Genomic DNA, 15,896 nt, shown 5'->3' on the forward strand with positions numbered 1-15,896 from the left:
AAGAAGAAAAAAAAAGAAAGTTTTGATCTAATCCAAACCAGATCCGCCCCAACATCAAAGGCAAAACGTAAACAGGCTTTTCAAGTCTTCACAAGTCAAATAAAAGCATGCCAAGCCATCTACAATGCAAACCAGCGGTTATCAGATGAGGCTACAAACAGGTGAGGCGCTCTGGCGAGGTGAAGGGATAGGGTCACTTTCTACAGCAGGAGGGTGAGAAACGGGGTTTCATGAGGGAAAAATGCAATTACATCCCAAGCCCACGCTCCCCCACCTCTTCTGGTTACCACATCCACAATCCGAGTTATAACTTGGATCAGCCGTGTGTTTTACAGGTGAAACCAATTTGGTAACATTCCCCCTCTTTCCCTCGCCCCTGCCTTTCTTCTCTGCAGATTATCTCAAGGCAAACTACAAAAAAGTGCCTCCCGGGGCATCTGTTTCCCATTCGCCCTCTCTCCCTCCCAAACACACTTCTCTCAGTTCATTACTTCAGTATGGAGTGGAGGGGGAGCGGAGATTGCGAACGCACAAGAGAGGGGCGCGCAGCTGAATGGGGAAAGCTGCGCAGACTGTCCACTGAAAAAAACAAGCACATAAGGGAAAAAACACCACATTTACAGACAGTGTACCCGGGCTCCAATCTTTCCACGGAGCATTCTACCCTAGTTTAAGAGTTGTTCAAAGTTGGGAAATGAGAAATACGGCATTAGAGGCTCCGGGATACGCAAAAGCCAGGCATACACCGTCCTGTCATCAGAGTCGGTCGTCCAAGTGCAGCAGGCAGGGGAAGGTGACGGGGTGACCCAGGAGATGGGAGGCGCCGGGAATGAACCACCGAGGGGGGTACCAGGAGCTGAATGCTGACACACCAACAGGAATGCAGGGCATCCCGCGATCAATGATCTGACCAAGCAGGTGGGCACACGTTATATGTATCATGAATACGCGTAACTTGGACAGGCAGCGCTAGAGACTGTTCTGCGAGCGCCCCGACGTGCACCACTCGGCAGAGCGCGAGCATGTACCAGGCACAGGCGTGAAGATCCTCTAGAGTCTATGGATGGTACAGGGGCAGCCAGAAAGGCACACCCTGGTACAATAATGCACACTTCGTGCCAGACATAGTGGCATCGCCGATGGTAAAGGGTGTGATGGAGTGATTGTGCAAGAGGCTGGCATACCGGATGTACAGCGCACGGGAACGGGCACACACAGTGTACATGCTAGTGCACACACGCAGGTGCCAGGGATCTGGACGGAAACGGAAGCCGCGGCTGCCCTCGGCTAGGTGCACCTCGCAGGCGGGCAGGTAGAGGGAGCCCCATGCAGCGCACACAGACACATCTCACAAGCAGGCACAGGAGGCGGGATACACGCGTGCAAGGCACACAGAGCAGGGAGGGCGCGGAGATCCTGGAACCAGCACCGGGTACCCAGGCAAGGGCACACCCAGCGTGTGGGTAGAATGTACACGGGCGCGCGTGGCATACACAGAGAACTGCACAGAAGAGGGCAGGCACACACTATCCTACTAGGCACGGAGAGACGACAAGGCTAGACATCAGGTGCAGCGATACAGATGGGCAGCACGGACACATATAGAATCGGCACAGTGGCACCCATACATACTAGGTGGCCGGAGACTCGACACGGAAAGAATCTAGATGCAGATATACAGATGGGCAGCACGGGCACACGCAGAAGAGGGCACAGTGGCACTGGCACACAATCATACCAAGTGGCCTGAGACCTGACACGGATTGGCATCGGGTGCAGAGATAAGAGATGGGCAGCACGGGCACACACAGCGGCGGGCACAGTAGAACTGGCACAAATAAATACTAGATGGCCAGAGACATGACACGAATAGTCATCGAATGCAGAGACACTGACACACACATGTGAGACGCGCTCAGACACCGATGGGCGGCAGAGGCAGTGCTGGGTACATGCTACATTTCAACACAAACATCTGAACACGGACTTCTCCCGCGGATAAAAACGGCTATGCAGACATGTCCCCGACGCCTGCACGCCCATCCCCGGTACCTGCAGCTGCAGTCGCCCCGAGAGCCTGGCCTTGGATGCCACTGGAGAGTGTCGTGGCAGAAGGGGAACTCCTAACATATATGAGCCAAATACATTTTAGTTCAGTGTTGAGGATGAACAAGAGCCCGAAAGAGTGAAATAAAGTGGCAGAGTGTGAGGGCGCGGAAAGTGGAATCAACATTAGGCAGCGGCCTTGTTATTTAGCGACCCCGGCACATCAAGAACGGCCTCTAGTGGCTTTTGAACTTCGTAGAATGGTCAGGTTTGTTGTTTAAACACAGCGCACATTGTCGGTTCTCAGCTTCAGCCCACGGGCCCTTAACTTTAGCAAAAAAGGACGAGAAACTAACTGAAATGCACTAGTTTACATAATGAGACATCAGAATTGTAACTCGTATTCCCTTCATCTTCCCCCGTTTTAAAGTGCGGCCAGGCACCCGGGGATATATGCCGTACTAGTATGTGGGTTCCGTGACACCCACAGGTACAGACTCACATTCATCCAGGGTGCCGAGAAGGGCAGGTCGTTGTTATTTTTGGGTGGTGACACGGCAGCTGTCAAGAGAAAGATGACTGCTGTATTTCTTTCACCTCTCGGCTGCTTCAGGTCACTATGGCACACGAGATACGATGATCCGACAGGCAGACGCCGAGTAAGCACAGTAGTAAGGCGCCCTTCTGGGAGGCCGAGTCTGCAATCACGTGCTATTAGGGTGCCCTGCTAGTGTCCAGTGAGCCACGAGGCACTTTGAAATCCGATACATTGATATGGTCACGCACACATACTTATTATAGCAAAAACATCTCACTGTACCATAAAGGCCTGGTCCGGTTTGTTGGGCGTCAAAAATGCGACCCTGAAGTTATTACAACAATATTCCAATAGGCGCCTTGACCAGCCGAGCATCTCCACTGTATACTCTCTTTGGGAACATCCTGGCTCGCTCGCTGTGTCCCTCGAGGTGAAAGGCGGGCCACTGAGTACACGGGCTGGAGTGTCAGTGGCCGACTCGCCACGGCTTACACGCTGCCATAGGTGCCTCGCCTCCTACCCCAGAGCCAAGAGCCGAGCATCGCGGAACTCAGATGCCCCACCGGGAGGCACCATTCACTCCATGCTCAGACAGACTGCAGCGCCACTTGATTAAAGCATGTTATTACTTCAAGAGACTCGTGCCAAAACCGTAAAGATGAAAGGCCGAGTTGACCCTGCTGGAAAATGAGACCTGCGGGTTTTACCCAGATCTTTGCCGCGACCAACAACCCACTGAGATATCATTCCTACTTTTCTTCGTGACCATTCTCGCCGTCGCCCAAACCAAGGACCCTGCAGTGGACTGAGTCCAAAACCTAGGAAGGTTTCAAGCTCTGCCGAAGAGGCTTGAAACCCGCTGCCTGCTATCAGGACTCGTCATTATAGTGTAAACCTGCGCCCTCTACCCCCCCCCCCCCCCAAAAAAAAAAACACCTAAGAATTGCGAGGTCGACTCCGTCTCAGTTCAAGACACAGGCACCCATAACCACCATGAAAAATCCGAGTGATTTTAATGGAGTCTCATCCCATAGTGAAGTCTCGCCCATACTACTCAGAATAATTCAATATACGGCAAAGGAAGATCACTCCAAACCAAAGTATCACCCATAATCACTTTGCATTCTACCGTCTCACACGTAAGCCCTGAAGACTTCAAGGGAGTTACACTGCGCCTCACTCCGGTACAGTCTCACCCTAACTATTCTCCACGGCACACTCCCACCCTTAGCCGCTACGGAGAAATCCAAGGGGGTTTATTTGAGTTTCGCTCCACAGTATAGTCTCATCCATAACTACTTTCGGTGGTACACTCTCGCCCTTACCCACTATGACGAATTGTAGCACCTCGAGGCTCTTCTACGGGGTCTCCCCCACCTAGCGCTAGCCCCATCAGAAGCCTTGCCTATTGTAAAAGTCTCCACATAACATGCAGTTCAAGGCACCCCAGGCTTGCACGTGCTCTGAATCCTTGGAGTACCGTAACGCCCACGAACCGCCTTAACCACCCAAAGCTTACAAGTGAGTCGCAAACCCCACAATCTGCCCTCTCTATCACACACAACCTCCCCTAGTTCCCAGGCATTCCATGAGCAGCTCGGGGTCAGAATTACCTTAAAATGTCCGCGCATGTTCATCTCCTCTGCAGACACCAACAAATGAGCAAAAGATGGTCCCAAAATCAAATAATCGAAGCCAGCACATCTCATTAGGTGCAGGAACAAAAAAGCCATTCACCAGGAGCCAGGCACAAAGTCAACATCCTTGAAAAGTCAGTACAAAAATACAGGGTGAGCGCGTGTGGAAAGAAATCTGCGTTTCAAATTCAGGGTCCGCACAGAACGCTCCCTTCCAAAAGTATGTAGTGTCTCCAGCAGCCTGGGTTCTCTCCTCCAAGTCCTGTGCAACAACTAGACCCCTCTCCCAGTGTGCAGAGCCTCTTAGAGATCACAGGAGGTGGGGATAGAGGGAAGGGGCGGGAGTGGGAGGAGGAGAGGGGGGTGTAAGGCTCTCTTACACATCCCACCTTTGGAAGAAAATGTAAGGAAACGGCCAGCTTTAGCCAGCAGGGCTTAAATCAACTCTTACACGGAGGAGACACACGCATTTTATCCACAACTGCAAAATCACAAGGCTATGCTCCCCCCCCCCCCCCCACAAACTTCAAAGGACAGAGTCTCGTTTGCCCATATCTTGCAAATACACAACATATCTCTATATGCAGACACGCCTGCAAATATGCTGCTGAAACACCACAAATTCACCCGTCCTTAAAATAACGTGCCAATGGCTGAGAGAAAGCAGTCTCTTTTGCAGGAAAACAAACTAACACATCAAACTGATCCTTAATGCCGCAAGCACGGGGCAGCGTGGTCCTGCACCCTCTCCTGCGCAGTAGGTAGCCTGGGGTTGCAGTGAAGTCCCCCTTTCGAAAGCCGAAGAGACGGCAGTCGTAGTAAACACTTCCGATAATGACATTCAAAACACACCTCCTCTTACCACCCTACCCTGCCAGCAAACGCGCATAGCTGCTTTGCAAAGTAAACTGTCAGTTGGCAACAACCCTGTATTGGGGGCGACTAGAATCTATTCACGCTAACAACACGACATCGATACATACACGGATGCCCCAGCATACAATATGAACGCAAATATTTGCCTCTTGTATCGTATGATTAACAAAAATACAACCGTTACAGACAGCGCTAACAAACCCCTATTGATTCCACCACTTGGCCCCGGTGCAGCTTCCCTTCCAAGCTTCAAAGGCAGCAGATCAGAGAGAGAGGCCCGTCAGCAGGGTTTCCAGGCATGCAACGTACCCTGGCTGCAGGAGTTGGCTCCTCCGGTGATGCAGGGGTCCTCAGGACTATGATCCACAGGGAAGGAGGGGGTGTGCTGGGCTCCTACTGACTTCAGAGCCCCCAGATCGCCCCCTTCCTGCTGCCAAAGCAGGTCCTGCAGCAGGCAGTTCATTCCATGTACCCAAATGTCCTCCAGGCTCTTCCAGCACACACTGAGCTCAGGGTTTAACTCTGCAAACATCAAAGGCGCAGGCCCTAGCAGGCGCGTAGTGAGAGAGTCGGAGGAACTCGTCCCGGAAAAATCAGCCTTTAGGTCATTCCCGGTGAAGAGGGCCGCTTTTCTTGTAATCGGAAGGTTGCTTTCGATCAGCGATGATTTGGGATTTTTCCTCGTCGTTTCTTGGACTGTGGAGCGGGAAGGGGCGCGGGCGCAAAGAGGGCCTATAGCGGCTGCTGAGCAGCTGCCAGGACCTGATCAAAGCCCGTCAGTCTGCAGCCAACTCCCTGGGGCTCTGGAACGTCAGGGCGCCGAGTGATCCAGCCGCGCCAATCAGAAACCTTCCCTGGCCTTAAAGGCACAGGCGGGCGCTTCCCAGCCAGGCAGATGCTTGCCAGGAAGGGCCTCCATCAGCAGGAGATACTCAAACGGCATTCTTTCTCTAGTGAGCATTTTACATCTGTCCTGTTAAGTTCAATGTGTTTTTTTGTAACTTTACCTTATGGTAATTTGGGGAACTTTTAAATTATAAGTGTTACGAAGTACATATATAGTGGACAGACATAGCAAAAGATTCAAGTGAGGGACTTTATATAATGGCTTTCTTAATCTTTTATTCTGCAATGCAACCTCCGTCCACAAGTCATGCATTAAAATGTGTGCATTTTTTTTATTCAGAACCCAATCCAGCACCCATGTACATACAATGAAAAAATGCACTGCTTTGTATTCTGAAACTACACCGCTACGCACAAAGCGACTTAATGTCCATTTCATTTACTTTTAAAAAGCTGCTTCAAGTTTCAGGGATAGTTGAGGTCATTGTATCAATTTCTTAGATTTTTTTAGATTCAGCAGTGTGGCAAAGCTCCGTACATTTTCTTCACATCGGTATTTTAGAAAAGCAGATTAACCGTTGATCCCCACTTCGACACCTGTCTCTACGCATGTAGCACCCTCATACAACACAGTGCCGTTGTGCTGTTCCTAATGTAAAATTGTGTTCCCACTTGTACTGTACATCATGCACAAGGAGGTGTCCTCAAAAGACATTGTGAAGCCAAATTGGTGTGCCCTCTAGCTTTATCTTCCAGGCCAACTAAGAGTAACACGCCCACCAACATGACTTAATAGCACTGTTCAGCCTAAACAACTTTAAAAACAACCTGAAAAATGCCCTTTTCAAGAAATCTTTCCCCCATGCCCACAGACCATACAGGCATGAGGCAACCACTACCTCTTCCCCTGACAGTGCTCTGTTACTCTAGGGCCTGACCACCCCTTCCCCCAATCTGCTTTATCTGTAGGGCAGGACCTGTCCACCCTTTGGGTGGGCTTTTGCCAGATGGACAATGAGGTCGTTAAGTGCTATCATAAGGATACTGGGGCCATGAGCAAGACATATTTGAGGAGCCTCTGTTTGGAACAACCTTGGATTCTTTTACCCATTTTGTGCAAATTCAAGGCCACATGCTAATCCTTCAGCAATAGGGTCACACAAAAACAGGTAAAATATGTCTTGCACAGGGCTCAAACTTTATTAAGATATGAGACAGAGGTAGGCAGAAAAGAGGGAGAGAGGTTAGGATAGGGAAATACGAGAGAAAGGTAACTTTCACAGGGAGCCCATTGAATGCTGGGGGCCATGAGCTGTTGTCCTCTTTGACCATGCCTTGGAACGTTTCTGAAGACTTGATGGTCTTCAAAGACAAAGATGAGATATAAGTTGGCACTTTATTATCTAACATACTATGTAATAACGTAAATCATAGCTGCTGAGTTAAGAAAATTGAAGAACTGGACAAGGAGCACAAATCATCAAACCGCATGGAGCCTAATTTATTTTTGGATTGAGGTGAATCAAGAAACTATAGATTTTAAAAGACAAATTTTTAAAATTCCTAGTGATGAACTATTTCCATATAGTAAACTATCATGTTTGGTAGAGCTGAAACCAGAGGATCAGTTCCCAGCAGTTTTGAGCTACCTAGCTATAATTTTGAAATGAAATATGCTCAGACCAACCAACGAAAAATACATTTGTAGACTCTGACCAGTTCTAAACCAAAACATTGCTCTAGTTGGGTGATGCAAATCTCATTGTAAAATTTCAGAAACCCACAAAATATGTGTAACCTGACCACTGGAACGTCAAGCTAATTAGTTTGGATGAGATTTTTATTTTAAGTTGCTGGTTTTAGGCGTGGTAGCCCATGTGAAATGTAATGGTGACTAAGTCCAGAAGACAAAACACGCTCACAAATCAGTAACCTTAAGGGAAGGCTCAGTGGAGACGCCAGTGTCAGAATTTGTAGCGAGACTGATCTATGCTCTCACCTAGATGTGTCTGTTTGAGGCGCAGTAGGGGTCAGTGCGAGCAAGCAGTTGATTTTCACTGTGCTTGTTCTCAACATGATACCTTCCAAAAGCACTGAAGTTTAGTGCCTTATTAGTACTGGTGGTCCACGTGGTGCACAATACCATACTTTATGGGAACCATGACTTATATTTCATCCATGGTTGACCCAGAGTCAGAGGGAAAGGCAGAAAAGGGAGAAAGGCAGGAAAACAGTGACAAATGGAGAGGACAGGGATGAAAAATGACTCTCCAGAGAGATAAAGAGGAACAACTGTAGTGTGATGGAAGAACAGAGGGATCAGCATATCTAAATGAAAAGGGAGAAACAGACTTCTAAATATTCACAAGGCCACAAATGTAAGCCACCTCTCACTTGTCAGATCCTACGTCCCTTAGCATTATGACATAGAACATTTACTTCACTTGTACAAAACTACCCTCTTTAAATGCACCAAACCAAAGTATCCCTTTAAAAAAATGCCATGTTGAGTAGTTTTTAAGGTCCACTACCCCCAGTATGTGGAAAGTACACGTTATTTATAATAAGCAAAATAACTTATATGTTCTTCTCACATTTCCATTTGTGATAATGTCTTAATTGCAATTTTCCCTTATATTCATTGCCATGGTTTTAATTAACTAATATATCAAAGATTTTTGAATCGGAAAAAAGTATCCACTTCATCATTACTTTTGTAGGCCTCTCACGCAGTCAGAAAACGTATTATGATGGCAAACCTCTGTGATCCCTGGACCTGATTCAATTATGAAAATATACACCCTAACTGATGCATTTAAAAGCATAAATTATATATGATGCAACGTTTTTACCTTGGTTATGAAACCAAAGGAAGGCGCAGTAAGGTTGTGAGAGCTCTTCATGTGATGAAGTGACATAATCGCTCATTGTTTGTGCTAATTATTCCCCGCATATGCATTTAGGAATTATTTCTTTCTTTTGTTGTTCAAGGTAGAGCAACCTGTGCGCCTAGTGCTGCTTGGTTGATGTTATACAACATGAATAAATGGGTGCTTTACTCATGGTTGGTGATTTGCGGGGTTCGTACGTTCCTGGATCTTTTCCAGGGACCATTGGGCAGATAAGTCAGGATATTCCACAGGCCACACTTGCTAGTTCACCTCGATGGAGCTGCTCAGATGACCTGGACCCATCAATAATTTGGTGAATCAGATCTTAAGTGGAGGAAAGAGACTTAGCTGCAGTCAATACTAAGAATACTTGGTATTCAGCAACCTAGGAATGAGGTAGTGCCAGCCAATGGCTCCAAAGAAAAACTTTGGCCCCTGCATTTCTTTTCTTTTTCAAATTAAGCACCAACTACATTTAACATGCCGATGCGACAACAGCCCCAGATTTTGCAAGCCCCGTAAACTTGGCAATTGTTCATTTGAAAAATCAGCCTCACCAAGAGACATATACAGCAGCTACGGCTGCAGCCCGTAGAACTGTTGCCGAGGCCTACTGGTTAAACAGGGATTTCACTTTTTGACACATTATTTTGTAGGCTTCTTTCCTTCTGTTGCTTGTCGACGTGTGTGAAATGCAAGCATGCTATTAAAAAGGTGCAGATTTCCGAAGGAATAATTCGGCAGGGGAAAATTAATAAAACCTGCTTTCAGTGGTGTTGCTCACAGTGCTGCTAAACATCCCCCACATGTTAGGTATTAAAACATGCTAGAGGAATGCACTTTGCTTGTGTACACAAGGTTTCCATTTGTATGCATACCGAGGGCCTTTTTTCTGTAAACCTTTTTATGTGCCCACTAGTTCCTGGCCCAAAAATTAAATGGGAAGTTAGTATTTCTTATTATTATCATGTTTTTAATTTTTCAACATAGCACTAAACTGCAAACATGTGACTTCTAAATGGCAGTGCTTTTTAATATGTGGATCAAGGAAATAGCTTTTTTTAAACATGGGTTTACAGACCGCTGTGTGTTAAAGTATGTAATTACACTGGGATGCTAGGATGGTCTTCGCAAAATGGCGCTGGCGGGATGACGCGAAAGCACGGATACCTGCTTGTGCGTGGTCCTTGACATTGTTACGTTTTACGAGGTGACTACACGATAAGGCTGTTAGATGCCCGTCTCTTGTTCTTAATTACTTCAACAGCCAAAAATCAGTGTAAGGCAGTCCCGATGGGTGAATGCGTGCGCAGTACAGTCCCTGTGGTCCATAAAACTGGAGCGACAGTGGGTTGGCCAATAACAACATGAAGTATTTGCCGGTGCCTCCCTTTAGAGCACGACATACTCCTATACACCACGGCTGCAGTTGCAATGTAAAAAAAAACAAATTCTTAAGTTGTTATTAGCCATCTTGTTTATATGAAATCCTTCCTGCGAAAACATATTCTATTCGTGATTCTCTATACAGAAAAGTTTCCAGGGCCTCTGCCCCTTAAAGTGCACCCTGGGTTATCGTTCAGATACATCTTTGGAGGATACAAATGTTTTTCCCATGGCTTGCCTGTAGGTGGCAGCATCTTCAGGCTGGATATGAGCGCTCACAGACTTAAGGCAACTTAGTAAAGACCTTATTTTACAAGCACCATCGATCAGAGAGCTAAGGGTTCGTTACATGGTTCTGTCGGTAAATTGAGGGTCAAAAGTTCAATGGGATGGGAGTTCTTTATTATACCATCATTTTATCTGACATGCCGACATAGTAGGAATTGTTTATCATATGTATCTTCCCTCCAAAATAATTATGATTCATTAAAATAAAAAATAATTGACGCCCTTAATGTGTAAATCTCATGTAATGTAATTATGAAATATGTTATTATGAATAACATTACTTAATCACATTTTACATTCTCAGCATTGCCATCTAAATATATTTCCATAGGAGAACAAATAGCACGTGAATTTTGTTCTCTCCTTTATTACATGATCTTAGTCAAATAATAAAAATATAGAAAAAGAAAGACAGAATAGAATAATACAGCTCTATCATATATGTTACCGAAACCTTTCTATACAGTCTTCTCTCTAGCAAAAACTAATAGAAAAGCGAAAAACCATGGTGTGGGGACATTTTGTAGTTTTCAGTGCCCCTTACCTACATGTTTTACCTGGCAGTGATGGACAGTGAAAACTGGCCATTTGACCCCCCACTCTAAATTGGGCAGGAGTTCATCTCCGACTGTCCTTACTGCACGGGCCATCAGAGGTGTATATCAGCGACCAAGACAGAATAGACTCTGCCTGTCACAATGAGGGTCCACCCCCTCTAAATGATGCTGGCGGACCCCCAGTTTGACCGAGCGTACTCTGTTACAGCGGAGCACTTTCTCTCCCAAACTCTAAATCAGGCTGTAAGTCACACATACTCTCATTAAAATCTGTGGGAATCTGGAAAAGTGCCCCCCCCAACATGGGGGAGGAGGGCAGCCTTTTAGGGGTCAGGGACGCCGGGGGCCTGATCCTCACACTAGTTGTGCGCGGGCTGGCCTGCGTCTTCCGCTCGCATGCCTCGCGAGGCGTGGGAGCGTAAGTAGCGCCGCATTGAGGACGTTGGTCCAACGATGGTGCCGGACCGGTTTGGGCCGCCGCGAGCTAGTGGGGGGCATAAAAGCGCCCCCCCAGAAGGCTCGGCCTTCTTCTTCCTGGCGCGGCGGCCTGAACGGACAGGCTTTTTGTTGAGTCTGTTACAACACAGACAGACTGAGACAGAAAAACGTGTGAACACATCGCAGTTTACAAAAAATAATTGAAGTTTTCCCATCTTTCCAAAATATTCATAATTCCGGTGTTGAGCAAAAGACAAGGCAGCCGCTTGTTCCCCATTTTGACAAGTAAGTTATATAGAGCTCTAGCATATTCTAACATCCGTTTTTTGGGCGGAGGATGGGGGGGGGGACAGCAGGTGCATTTATATGTAGTTAGCACAAAAATGCTCTTTGCCTTTTTCCTGCCGCACTGCTTGCCAGCTGGCCACCGAGCGAGCCATAACCTGCTGCATCACTGGCGCAATGCAGGCCCCGGCAGCCCCTGCAGCGCAGGGGACCCCCAACCTTTCAAAGGGCTGCAGGCCCTTCAGTGGAGCCCCATTCAACTCAAGGGCAATTATATCTGCCAGAAATTAAAGACTTTGTGCCCCCCCAATCACTTTCTGCAAAGGTCCCCCATCATTTTGCGTTACCACTGTGTTGGATGCCACAACCTGTTGCTATGACAGATGATGATGGAGCATTAAAGCCCTACCAAACTCAGGAAGAGGTGCAACATCTGTTGATTGCACTGCTGTAAGAATTCATTAAAATCCTATCCATGATGTCCTCTACTAACTGGCGTGCACGGGTGACATCAACATTCAGGTCTCGGCTGTGTTCCTCTATCTGTCTCTTCTAGGCCGTGATCTTACTTTTGTCACAGTCCCAAACCCTCACTTTGACCTGTGCTCTCATGGGATGAATCCTAGTCCCACCCGTTCCCTGCCCCTAATGTCACCCTGTCCCCTTATGGCTGCAGTGCTCGACCCGAAAACTTGCATACCTGTAACCTATTTATGCCCCTTCTAAACCAAGACCCTAGATGCCCAGTCCAGCAGCTGCAACTCTAACTCAGACCATTTCCACACTTCACCCCTACCCCGGGCCGAACAACCATTACTAAACCAAACTCTGTCATACCATGTTTACTGTCGCTCCCCTGATATATTAAATAAATAAAACCAATGAGCCATTTGTCTGTGCGCCCCATAAAACATTTTCGATTAAGAAAGCCAAACTTTAGTACACTAGGCAGACTTAAGCTCCATGGAAGGATATCGAACGGAGTTGAAGGCACTTATTGCTGGAATTCTTTCTACCTAAACCTTAGAACTCTCCCAAACCTGACAACATTGAAATTAAAATGCAAGCAGAGCCTCTTTACCGGCCCTTCACACCCTTCCTTGAAAACTACAGGGACTATCGCCCTCAATGGAAGGAGAAAAGCTAACTTACACCAGGAAGCAGATGCTCACGCTTCCATACAGGGAGCTCCAGCAACTCATCAAGGCAATGGCAATAGCAACAAACATTGGCAAGACCAGTAGGTCTCGCTTTCTTAATGCAAGTGCAAAACTATAGGCTTTGTCAATGTTTTTTTTTTTATAAAGCATTCTTTCAAAAAAGAAAAGAAAACAATTCAAAATACTAGAGGAAAAGCAGCACCTAGCTTAGGGTATCCAGAAACAGTACATTACATTCAATATTTTTGATCTTGATGAATGACATACTTTATCTTTCAAATATTCCTCACGCGTGAAATTCCTATCAGAATTTAAAAATCCTGTTGCATGTAATGCGGCTTTGAAATAACACAGAGGACTAGTTGCTGGTGCTTAAAATAACATATCATGTGTTACAGGCCTTGAATAAGAAGTGCCATAAATTAAAGGAAAATGCTTAACAATGCCAAATACTTTCCCTGAACACGGAATTGAAACAAATGCTGCAGCTATCCGTGCTCTGCAGCAGTTTAGAGAGCAGATTTATGGACCTCCAAGAGAAGAGATTTCTAATTTATTCAAGATAAATACACTTTCTGCCTCAAACACCAGGTGAGTGAAGCAGGCCCTTCATACCACAACAAAATGAAGGCCGCCTTTGCACCACAAAGAAGGGGCTTGCATGCAACGTGTGGAATGCAGGAGACTGGCGAAGTATATTGGTCTCACCTTTGTGACCTGTTGGCTTTGCCAATGCCTTTTGCCAATTCAGTCCAGCATCGGTAAAAAGCAAATGCTTTTTGCCTATGCTATGGAGCATCAGCAAAAAAGAAAAAAATGTTTGTTGATGCGACACATGCATAGCGCTTATGCCCCATTCAGAAGACGTGCATGTGTAATGATGAATGCATGTTAATGCATCACCACATCACTACTCATGTGCAGATCTACTGATTGGATGCAGGCACCATTTTCTTTATTTTTTGCTCACCCGTTTACCAATCCAAGATGACGGACACCACTTGGATTGGCAAATAAAAAAATCCCTGCATAAAAGCGCTCTTCAAAAAACATATCAGTACGCCAGCAAAACACAGCTGCTGGTCTCTTCAGATCAGTGATACTTAAAGTATGGCCTGTCAAGGGGCCGCATGCTGCCCTCCTGATCTTTACATGCAGCCCACTGGTCAACAGCAGCAAGGGGATGCTTTTTACTCAACTTAGCACTAACATTAAAACATGCATTTGTAATGCAATGGCTCTCGCATTTGCTTGAGTTAAATCTATTGGTGTTGTAAATTTATAACTGGACTTTTATTGCCACATAAATTGGTCAACCCTGTCTCATAATTTCGTCTTTTCCTGCCATATAATTTCAGTGGCCCTGCATATAACTAAAGCACTTCCATCTACCTTCTTCCTCTATCTGCAGCCAAAATTTAAATGTTGCCATTTAGCATCATAATTTAAATCTGCCATGCTAATACCAATAGAATACCACTTTCACCACCCCACCATCAGAGTTGCTAGCTGGCTAATACAATGACCCCAAAAAAGGCACAAGGCAGCCAAGAGGAGAAATAAACTAGAAAGGTCACCCAAACATATCAAGAGTGTTCAAACAGTCAAAGTGTAATAAGGATGTTAAGTTGGCCTGAATTATAGTCATAATTGTGATAAGGAGAGATTATTAAAATATATACAATTATCATGTAAACCTTTATCAGAAATAAACTTTTGACATTAAACTGTAATGCTCAAAACAGCCCCTAGAGGGCACCACAACAAAACTATCATTTGTAAGAAACATGGTCATGTAACCATATTATTAGCCCCTAGAGGGCATAATCCCATGAAAAAAAACAGGAGAAAGTAATGCAGTGTAACCATATACTTAGTCTACAGAGAGTGTTTTAGGGCTAGCATGCCTACTACAATGATATTACAAATAAGGCATTTAAAACATAACTTCTTCCATCTGTAAAACAAAAGTTCTATCCAGGACAAAGCTTCAAAGACACAGAATGGTGGGATGAGTTATTATTTTGGGGTCCCCCACTAACCTAGTGTGGGGACCCAGATACGATGTAGACAGAAAGTGTTTTGAAGGTGGTCCCATTGTCCTCCTAGGACCACCACAGGCTGAATTATGAGCAACAATGTTTTGCAAAAGTAATGCCCTGCAAAGCATTCTGTGCTGCAAATATTATAGTATGTTGACTGCAAAGCACAGAACACCACAATAAAAATAGCATTTGGAAGAAACATGGTCATGTAACCATACACTCAGCCCTTAGAGAGCATAACCACATGAAAAAAGAATGGTAGAAAATAATGCAGTGTAACCATATATTTAACCCCTAGGGCATAGTGGATTACACATTTTCAAAGCTAGCAGACCTATTGCAATGATATTACAAACAAAGTCCATAAAACATAACTTCCCCCACCTGTAAAACAAAGGTTCCAGACATTCAGAGAGCTTAAAAAGATAATGTTAGGGGTTATTATTTTGGAGTTCCCACTAACATAGTGTGGGGACCGCGAGACGATGTAGACAGAAAGAACACACTGTGGTCAAAGTTTTGTAGCTGGTCCAATTTTTTTAGGATCACCACAGGCTGAGTTATGAGCGAAAATGTGTCATAAAAGTCATGCCCTGCATAGTATTATGGGGCAAGTTTCTGTGCCACGAATATTCCACTATGTTGATATGACTGTAATGCTTAGAACAGCTTTAGAGGACACCACAATGAAAATAGCATTTGTAAGAAACATGGGGCCAGATGTAGCAACTTAAAAATTTGCGAGGTGCACCTTGCAAATTGGTATGCAGTACGGTGTCTCAGACACCGACTGCAACTCGCTATGGGGTCGCAATGACCCACCTCATGAATATTCATGAGGTGGGTCGCAAATTGCGGCCCCATAGCGAGTCAAGGCACTCGCAAACATGGAGGCCTGCTGTA

At 45.9% G+C, this 15,896-nt stretch overlaps 1 protein-coding gene and 1 long non-coding RNA gene across 5 annotated transcripts in view; one reads left to right on the forward strand and one right to left on the reverse strand.

The window, feature by feature from the left end:
* Window positions 1-5,902, reverse strand: part of AXIN2 (axin 2) — a 33,815-nt gene extending 27,913 nt beyond the window's left edge. Inside the window, exon 1 of one of the 4 annotated variants that reach the window (XR_011194182.1) lies at window positions 5,407-5,602. The gene's annotated coding sequence lies outside the window, so the exon portion shown is untranslated. Of the gene's footprint in view, window positions 1-4,197; window positions 4,502-5,406 lie in introns of those variants that run through there. The other 3 variants (XR_011194181.1, XM_069199878.1, XM_069199877.1) reach the window with 3 other exon arrangements.
* A 132-nt stretch (window positions 5,903-6,034) lies between these two features.
* Window positions 6,035-15,896, forward strand: part of LOC138247356 (uncharacterized) — a 48,802-nt gene continuing 38,940 nt past the window's right edge. Inside the window, exon 1 of the long non-coding RNA XR_011194465.1 lies at window positions 6,035-6,050. This is a non-coding gene — a long non-coding RNA (uncharacterized lncRNA). The remainder of the gene's footprint in view (window positions 6,051-15,896) is intronic.

The sequence above is a fragment of the Pleurodeles waltl genome, chromosome 7 (assembly GCF_031143425.1).
Source record: "Pleurodeles waltl isolate 20211129_DDA chromosome 7, aPleWal1.hap1.20221129, whole genome shotgun sequence".
In the NCBI taxonomy this organism is placed as follows: Eukaryota; Metazoa; Chordata; class Amphibia; order Caudata; family Salamandridae; genus Pleurodeles; species Pleurodeles waltl.